This window comes from Lepidochelys olivacea (genome assembly GCF_965140295.1).
Source record: "Lepidochelys olivacea isolate rLepOli2 genome assembly, contig: Scaffold_32, whole genome shotgun sequence".
Classification (NCBI taxonomy): Eukaryota; Metazoa; Chordata; order Testudines; family Cheloniidae; genus Lepidochelys; species Lepidochelys olivacea.
In genome coordinates this window covers 31,115-40,420 of record NW_028181944.1, presented here as the reverse complement: position 1 = coordinate 40,420, position 9,306 = coordinate 31,115, and the positions used below count along the sequence as shown (strand labels likewise).

At 51.4% G+C, this 9,306-nt stretch overlaps 1 long non-coding RNA gene across 1 annotated transcript; it reads right to left on the bottom strand.

The window, feature by feature from the left end:
* Positions 1-518: 518 nt before the first annotated feature.
* Positions 519-8,795, bottom strand: LOC311514240. Its single transcript, XR_014709849.1, has 5 exons — positions 8,665-8,795; positions 5,833-5,951; positions 5,148-5,359; positions 4,328-4,454; positions 519-1,238 (listed from the first exon to the last, which is right to left on the bottom strand). It is a non-coding gene; the product is annotated as an uncharacterized lncRNA (long non-coding RNA).
* Between the last annotated feature and the right edge of the window lie 511 nt (positions 8,796-9,306).

The following is a 9,306-nucleotide window of genomic DNA, read 5'->3' as shown; positions in this document are numbered from 1 at the left end:
ACTACTCTCAGTGGAGTGGACTTTTCACACCCCTGAGAGAGGTGGCTACATCAACATCGCTTTTCAGCATAGACCAGACTTCAGATGGCTTCTTGACCTAAAAGGTAATGGACTTCAGCCTTTTCCTTGGTGGTTGAGGACTGCAACTTTCCTATCTGCTGAACACATCCTATGACAGATGACTTTCCTTTGCAAATTAGAGAAGTGGGGAAGTCAGTGACCCTTACAGTCTAGGTGTAAGAACTTGTAAAAACTTCTACAAATTGTCTCTTCGAATAATTTTGCTTTCACTAGAAATAGACTTTGAAACTAAGCAAAATAAGTTCTATTTGAAACACAAAAATTTAAAATCTATTGGAGTGAGGTTTTCTACCAGAACTTCTTACACTACAGGGGGTAAATTAAAGCAAATTAACTTTTCAAGATCAGCCTTCACTTCCTGTATGACTAACAAAACAAAAAAATGAGACACTTTGTTTTACAAAGTGATTCAGATTATCACACAATTAGTCTCCAACTCTTTAACCAATAAATTCATTTTCATTGGAAACAATAACATATTCAAAGAGCTCAAATTCTTATCATATGAGTTCATTTTCTTTTAATCCCCATTGCCAACAACTGAACCTTGGCTCTAGTTCTGGTTTGTCCCAACGTAGGTCCCAACCAATTCTCTGAGTTCATATATCGCTGGTTCTTCTGCCATGTGTGTTGGTGGAAGGGGTCTCCTATGTGGGAATGTTTGCATCACGAGGAAAAAAAAAATCTCTCTTTTCACACTTTTTAATCTTTCAAAGTAGGAGGAGGTAGAGGAGAAGGGATGTAAATGCATAAAACACAAGAGAAAACTGTCCTACACTAAAGGCATTTATCGGTATAACTATATTGCTCAGGGGTGTGAAAAATCCAGAGTTGAGCAACGTAGTTACAGAGCCCTAACGCCCTGTGTAGATAGCGCTATGTCAGCAGGACATATAGCTTGAGGGGGCTGGACTAATGAAGTCCGACGGGAGAGATCTCTCCCATTGGCTTAGAGCATCTGTAATAGCATGCTACACCAGTGCAGCTACATGGGGGCAGCTGTGCCAACATCAGCTTTATTGTGAAGCCGGAGCATCAGACACAAAACCAAAGAATCAGGACTCTACATGCGAGTATCTGGAAGTCTGAAACTGAAACCGGACACGTTCGTTGCCTCATTGGTTTCCATCATTTCTACAGCCTGAAAGTCCTTGTTTCTGTGAAAATAGAATGAATTATATTGAAATTAGAATTCATTAAAGAAATGCTACTTGAAGGTTACTTGAAGCCATCTGGCCTGACCCTGTCACAACCCCTATGTTCACTCTTCTAGAAAACTATGATCAGTTATTTACATAGTATGGCTTGTTTGAGGTATCATTTGAAAATGCATAATCTACAGAATATTATCCTCCTGTTAAAATATGTGTAGCAACACTATGTAAAATTATGAGATTTTACTGTATCATATTAGTGAAAAAGTTACAATTCTGTGGAACACCCTCAGACCAGTTCCTCAGAGACAGCAAGGCAAGCAGCTGGTCAAATTGCCATTCTCCAGGAGGGGGAAGGTGTGAAGAAGACATTTACATTCCTTCACAGGGACCACTTGAAGCTCATATCTACAGCAGACAGCCGCTCACCAGGACTCAGCTGAGAACTGAAGTTGTTTGTCCTACAAAGGACTGAATTATAAAAAGAGGGGAGGAAAATGCTTGAGACTCTCTCTCTCCCCCTTTTCCTCTGCTCATGACAGCTCCTGAAGAAACTGAACTTGGCAGCAGGGGCGAATTAGGGGGACTTCTGGCTGAAAGGACAGCCTGCCTGCCTCAGGATATAGTGAGAGAAACATTTGCTTTGTATCCGTTTTAGCTTGTTAACTTAGATGTTAGTTTGGGTTTTATCTTGCATTTCTTTTGTAAACAATTCTGGCTTTTATACCTCACTACCTGTAGTCAATTAATATGGTTTTTTTGCCGGTAGTTAGCCATCTCATTTTATTGTTTCATCTAACCAGTGTGTTGGGATTAAAGTGTGTTGGAAAATCCATTTGGGATAACAAGGCTGGCACGTGTCATTTTCCACTGATGAAATGACAGACTTCATATGACCTTGCGTCGTTCAGTAGTGTGCTGGACAGTGAAAGATGCACAAAAGTCCAAGACCAGAGAATTTTCTGGGGTTCTCCTGTGGTGCACTGTAATTCGTGAGTCGCTGACTAACAGCGCTCAATACTGTGTAGCTGGCAGCGAGTTACATGCTGGAGACTGGGTGTTAACTGCCCAGGAGTGGCTGTTCTCACAGTAAAGCAGTGTAAAAGCCACCCCAGCTTGGGCAACTGAGGGGAAACAGCTGTTCAACCAGTCAAGATTGCACTGTGATTAATGTCACAGACACTCAATTTCAAAGCATCTCCTAAAACACAGAGAAAGTAAATCCATGTCCCAGAAGTTGAAGACTCCAGACAGAGGACAAGTCTCCCTGGAACTGCTTCTTGCAGAGAGAGAGAGGTCCAGACACAATGAGAGAGTCTTGGGGAAGCTGGGAACACTAAGAATGGGCTGGTGGGGTTCAGTGGAGAAAGGGAACAGGAAGGGCAGGGATATCACTGAATGCAGGATCTCAGCAGTCCTAGATGTCAGGATAGCACCTAGTGCAGCCCATTGGAAAACATAATCCCAACTATACATGTAAAATGATGGGGTCTACATTAGCTGTTTCCACTCAAGAGAGGGATCTTGGAGTCATTGTTGATAGTTCTCTGAAAACATCCACTCAGTGTGCAGAGGCAGTCAAAAAGCAAAGAGAATGTTGGGAATCATTCTGAAATGGATAGATAAGAAGACAGAAAATATCCTATCGCCTCTATATAAACCCATGGTACACCCACATCTCGAATACTGCCTGCAGATGTGGTTGCCCCATCTCAAAAAAAGATATATTGGAATTGGAAAAGGTTCAGAAAAGGGCAACCCAAATGATTACAGGTATGAAACTCTTCTGTACGGGGAAAGATTAAAAAGACCGGGACTATTCAGCTTGGAAAAGAGACAAAGGGGGGATATGAGAGAGGTCTATAAAATCAAAACTGCCGTGGAGAAAGTAAATAAGGACGTGTCATTTACTCCTTCTCATAACACAAGGACTAGGAATCACCCAATCAAATTAATAGGCAGCAGGTTTATAAGAAACAAAAGGAAGTATTTCTTCACACAACGCACAGTCAACCTGGGGAACTCCTTGCCAGAGGACGTTGTGAAGGCCAAGATTATAATAGGGATACAAAAAAAACAAACAAACACCATGAGAAATCTATTGAGGACAGGTCCGTGAATGGTTATTAGCCAGGATAGGCAGGGATGGTGTCCCTAACTTCGTTTGTCATAAGCTGTGAATGGGTGACAGGAGATGAATCACTTCATGATTCCCTGTTCTGTTCATTCCCTCTGGGACACCCGGCGCTGGTCACTGTCGGAAGACAGGACACTGGGCTAGATGGACCTTTGGTCTGTCCCAGTGTGGCCGTTCTTAAATACCAGGGAACCTAGTGAGTCCAGTGCAATGGGAGGGAGTAGGAAAATCCCTGGCTGTGGAGAACACTGGGAAATTAGAAACTATTATTCACAAGCAACAGCCTCTAAATAGTCTAGAAAAGCAGAATGTGAAAAATAAGAATTGGGGTCATGTGACTTCAGGAATGAGGGACTCAAAAAACCAAGTCTGCAGAGAAGGTAGATTGTGGTTAGTGCACATGGGGATGGGGGGAGCAACTCTCCAGGTCTCAAGGATTTTCACCAGCAACCGAGGCCATTGTCCCATGCACGGGGCAATCCAGAGCAGTGAGGAGTTGTGTCATCTGTAATCCTGGCTGAGTTCCAATGTTCTGCTGCTGGAGCTCCCTTGTCTGGATTCCCCCAGCCAGCATTCAAGGTCTGTGTGATCAGTAACCCTGGACCAGCCGCTCTGACCCCAGCAGCCTGCTTCTTACACCCCAAGCACTTTCTGGTCTGGGTGGAAAGGCTCAGGGTTTGAGAGAAGGCCAGGGGTAGGAAGCTTCTGCTCGTTATGCTGGACCTAACCCCCGTTTTACTTGTGCAAACAGGAGATATTTGACACTGTGCGATTCTGCTCCTGTGCTCTCTTCCCACAGCGTTCAGCAGCAGGGGAGGGTCTCTGGTCGTGTGTGTGTCACTGGCATGCTGGGGTGATGCTGGAACAGGACAGAGCAGAGGTGGCATTGTGGGGGTGGCGTGAACCTCATCTCTTCAGTTCCCCTTCCAAGAACCGAGGGGACAGGAATCCTTACCCAGCGAGGTCACAGTCTCATAGGTCTCCTGCATGACGTCTCTGGAGAGGGCTCTCTGAGCGGGGTCCAGCAGAGCCCCCTCTTCCCTGGTGAAATACACAGCCTCCTCCTCGAAGGTCACCGGCCCCTGAAAGAGCCAGAGCCCCACACTCAGGACCTGCTGCCCCACTCACATCCCCACTATTCACGGGGGAGAGGAGCCAATCCAACGGAAACTCTGGGTGGACCGCAGCCAACAGAGTCCCACCCCCACCCCACTCAGACCACCCAGGAAACACCAGGGTGAGGGGGCGAAGAGACACCCCTCCTCTCTCCCAGCAGATCCATCACACACCTACTAGCCACAGACTGATACCGGAGATGCTGCCCCGAGCAGAGTCTAGGGAGAGATCTCTTGTAGGAAGCCCAACACCCTCCTCCTTATGAGGAGCTGGATATGAGGCAGGGGAATCTCCCCTAAGCCTGACTGGTGGCTTCCCCCTTCATATTTAAAGGCACCCACTGGTTAGTTGGGTCAGGCTCCAGCACTACGAGTCTGGTCCTTTTTCCCAGCCCCATCTACGTGCGTTATTTTCTGTTCACCAGATTGGAGCATTTCCACCTCCGAACCTCATGGGTCTGTTCCAAGAATCTAGGCCACTTATTAAACAACTCCCAGCAGGTCTGCCACCCCCTGGTCTCCTCCCTTTCTCCACCCTGTGCATTTCCTGTCCCCGCTCCAACCTCCAAACCAGACGGTGCAAACCTTCCCCTCTCCCGTGTATTTGCTGTCCCTCTCCCTCCTGCAGGAACAGATCAGAACCCCCCCAATAATCCCTACCTGAGCTGGCTCCCCTGCAGCTATGTCGCTCCCCTGTCCCATGGGAGGACGGGATGAACCGGAACGAAACGTGAGCGTCGTTCTGCAGCCTGATCGGGCGAGAAGGGCCGTTGTGGAGGTTAGGGAACGGGCATTAGTTCATTTCACATCACGCTTCCCCAGGCTCTTTCCTTGCAGAGCGAGATCCGAGATTCTGCCGTGCTGAGAAAATGCTAAAAGAAAAGGAGTACTTCTGGGACCTTCGAGACTAACCAATTTATTTGAGCATGAGCTTTCGTGATCTACAGCTCACTTCATCGGATGCATACCGTGGAAACTGCAGCAGACTTTATATACACACAGAGAATATGAAACAATACCTCCTCCCACCCCACTGTCCTGCTGGTAATAGCTTATCTAAAGTGATCATCAAGTTGGGCCATTTCCAGCACAAATCCAGGTTTTCTCACCCTCCGCCCCCCACACAAATTCACTCTCCTGCTGGTGATAGCCCATCCAAAGTGACAACTCTTTACTCAATCTCTGGATTACAGCAGAGACCTGGCCCCTCCTGCCAGGCTAGGCCCACAGACACACTTTTAACCTCTTTTCTCTCTCCCGCATCCCAAAACAAAGTCTCTGAACGCAATCCTAGAAAAAAGCAGAACCAAAGGAGTCCCTTTCGAGGATTCCCTCTGACACTGACCCCACGGCAGCCACACCCCAGCAGGAGGGACATGGAGTCAGGAACTGGGTTTTCCTCTCTCTCATCCTCGTCTTGTCCACAGGAAAGTGTTTCTCCCCACAGTGCAGTAATAGATCTGTCTGGGGAGATGAGAGAGCTGGAAATCTCTTTCAAAACTCTTTTATCCCACGGACCCTGTCAGTCTCTCTATCTCCTTTTCCCTGTGCCCTCTCCATGCCTGTCTGCTCGGAAACTCTCATTCCTGGGTTGTTTGCTCCCCCATGGCTGGATTTGCTCCTGCAAATGGCAGGAGAAATGGAGTGGGGGGCTGTTTGTGTAGAGTCATTTTATAGTCCTTCACTGCCTGCCTGGGATTTCCCCATTGTCTGCCTAGGACCCCCACCTGCCCTCCACCAGGATCTGCCAGGCCATTTGCCTGGGACCCCCTCCTCCTCCCAGCAGGACCCCCTGACGCTTTACAGGAGGACGCCTCACTCTGCGCCAGGGACCGCCCCACCACAGCGCTGTGCACTGGGCATGGCAATGGTCCCAGGAGCCAGCTGGGCAATCCCAGGCAGAGCCCCTGGCACAGCACCAGGCAGCGTCTAATCCCCTGCCCCACCTGCCCAACAGACCCCCACCCCCACTGGTCTGCAGCCAACAGGCCCCCAGCGATACCCACCTCCAGGACCCATAGCCTTAGGGCTGGGCACATCAGAACTACCCCCCGAAACCCCAAACCCTCCAGAACCCACCAACCTGACTAGGGCCCCCCCTGCCCAGCCACCCAGAGGCCTCCCCCTACCACAATGTCCCTTCAGCTCCCGCTGCAATCTCCCCACACAGACACCTGCCCCCCCCCCAGCAACAGTGTTCCCTCACAGTGTCTGGTAAGTGGATAGAAAGTTATCACAACCCCCTGCTGGCCAGTCACACAGGCAGAGGGAGCCCAGGGGGCGCCTCTTTAACAGGAGAAGGGAAGCCATGGAGGGCCAAAATAAGTAAGACATTTCCATACTCTGTCACTAGCAAATAATGGCCACCGTGGATCCACCCCAGAGTTGGCTACAGCTTTGCACTGCGGGAAACCCCCCCTCACGGAGACCCTTTGTCATGGGGTTTGGGATATTTCTGAACCACGCTGCACTCAGAGGGACCTCCTCATCCCGTGCCAGCTGGAGAAAAGAAAAGGGTCCAGCCAACTCTCCTGTTACCAACTGGGAACCACCCATCCCCCAAACAGGGGGAGGCCCCTGGCTTTGATGGGTATTGAATCTATGTCTAGTCTCTTTTATCAGCAAACATTTTTAACAGAGAGAAAGGAGGGAACAAATGATTCTCAAAGGAGAGGGAAAGATGATCATTGTTGCAGGGGGGTTAATTTCCCAACCAGGATGGAGAAGGACTCAGGGCGACAGGTTCCCCCCAAAGAAGGACAAGTTGCTAGGATTTAGAGACATGGGGAACAGCCCCAAACCCAAGAGGATTTTTAATTGACATTTGATGATGACATCGTAAGAGGGAAACCTGAGATTTGAGATCAGTGTTCAGAAATGAAAGAGAAAGGTTGGAAATCTGAGGGATTTTGGATCCATTTATGGAAATTATAGAGAGGAAAGTGGAAAATGAGAGGGATTTTATAGCAGTTGTTGATAGGAGGTAAAAGCTGAGTGTATTTCCCACCACTATTTGGTCACTGAATAGAGCGGAAATGGGCAACATTGGCAAACGTTTGAGATCCATATTCAGGAATCTGAGAAAAGGTGTAAATCTGAGATTTTCGTCGTAATTTATAATTACAGAGACAGGGAAAGCTCTCAGGGGCATATTCAATTAGAAGTAGACAACTAGAGTAAAAGTGGGGCAAACTTTTTTTTATCAATCTTTGAGACGTACAGAGAAAACGTGTCACAAACTACGCAACTGAGAACATGGGATAAACGCCAAGACCGGGGGGGGGGGGATTTTATGTGGCTATTAAATAACGAGCTGGAAAAGGGGGACCGTTTGTCATATAAAATCCAGCCTGTCCAATACATAAACAGAAAGTGATGGTCCCCCCCCCCCCCGGCCCCCGTTCACCTGGGCAGCAGGGAGCCCTCTGAGGGGCTGACTGAAGGGGGCGGGGGGGGGAGCTGGAGGGCTCCTTGGGGGAGGGGAGGGGGCGGTAGTGGGGGATGGGCAGGTGGGGGGCAGGTTGGGGCTGGGGGCAACGGTGGGGAGTTGGGGGCATCAAGTGGGACTGGGAAGCCGGGATCGGGGGCAGCCCCATGGGGGACACGTCCCCTCCCTTCCCTGCCCCGGCAGAGACCGGGCGTCTCCTCCCACCCCCACGCCGGGGCAGCCAGGTTGGGGGATGGCTCCGGGCTCCAACTTCCCACCGACACCGGGACAAATCGCTGCGGACAAAACGGGGGGGGGGGAGGGAAATCCCGCCACCCCCCCACGGGAGGGGAGTTTCAATGGACATGTGAGGAGGAGGGAGAGACGGGGGGGGGGGATCGGGGAGACCAGAGAGCGGATCAATGGGGGGGTGGGGAGGAGTTTACAACCAGGTGGGAGCTACCGAGAGGGAAAAGGGGAAAACTGGGGGGCATTTGTGCCCGTGGGGGGGAGGGGATCCAATTAACTCCCCCGCCGCCCCCCACTTCCCCCCGGGAATTTCCTGGCTGCACAGAGACAGTTCAACCCCCACCCCCCGCAACTCCGGCTTCTCCCCCCAACACCCCCCAAGGGACCCCGCCCGCCGGGCCCCAGTCTCTGCCCCCCCCCAATCCCAGCCGTGCCGGGGGCAGAGAGTCACTTTCCTGCCCCCCCACCAGCGCTCCCCCCCCCGCGGGGTCTCCCACTCACCGGGTCGGGGGCGGGCAGAGCCAGGGGCTGGTCCCAGCTGGAGAAAGCCCCCCCCGGCCGGGCACGGGGGGGTTAATGACGGGCCCCCCCAGCACAGACCCCGGAGCGGAGCCGCAGCTGCTCCTCCGAGAGACCCGACGCGAGGCAGCGCCTGGGGGCGGGGCCTGGAGCAGACCGGGGGCGTGGCAGCGTCTGGGGGCGGGGCCTGGAGCAGACCGGGGGCGTGGCAGCGTCTGGGGGCGGGGCCTGGAGCAGACGAGGCGCTGCCTCGTGTCGGATCTGTAGGAGGAGCAGCTGCGGCTCCCCTCCGGGGTCTGTGCGGGGTGGGGCCCGTCATTAACCCCCCCGTGCTCCGGTGAGTGGGAGACCCCGGGGGGGGAGCGCTGGGCGGGGGGGGCAGGAAAGTGACTCTCTGCCCCCTACCTGCCCATCCCCCACTGCCGCCCCCTCCCTGCCCCCTTCAGTCAGCCCCTCAGAGGGCTCCCTGCTGCCCAGGTGAACGGGGGTCGTGGGGGGGGGGGACCATCACTTTCTGCTTCTGTATTGGACAGGCTGGATTTTATATCACAAACGGTCCCCCCTTTTCCAGCTAGTTCTTTAATAGCCACATAAAAGCCCCCCCGGTCTTGGCGTTTATCCCAT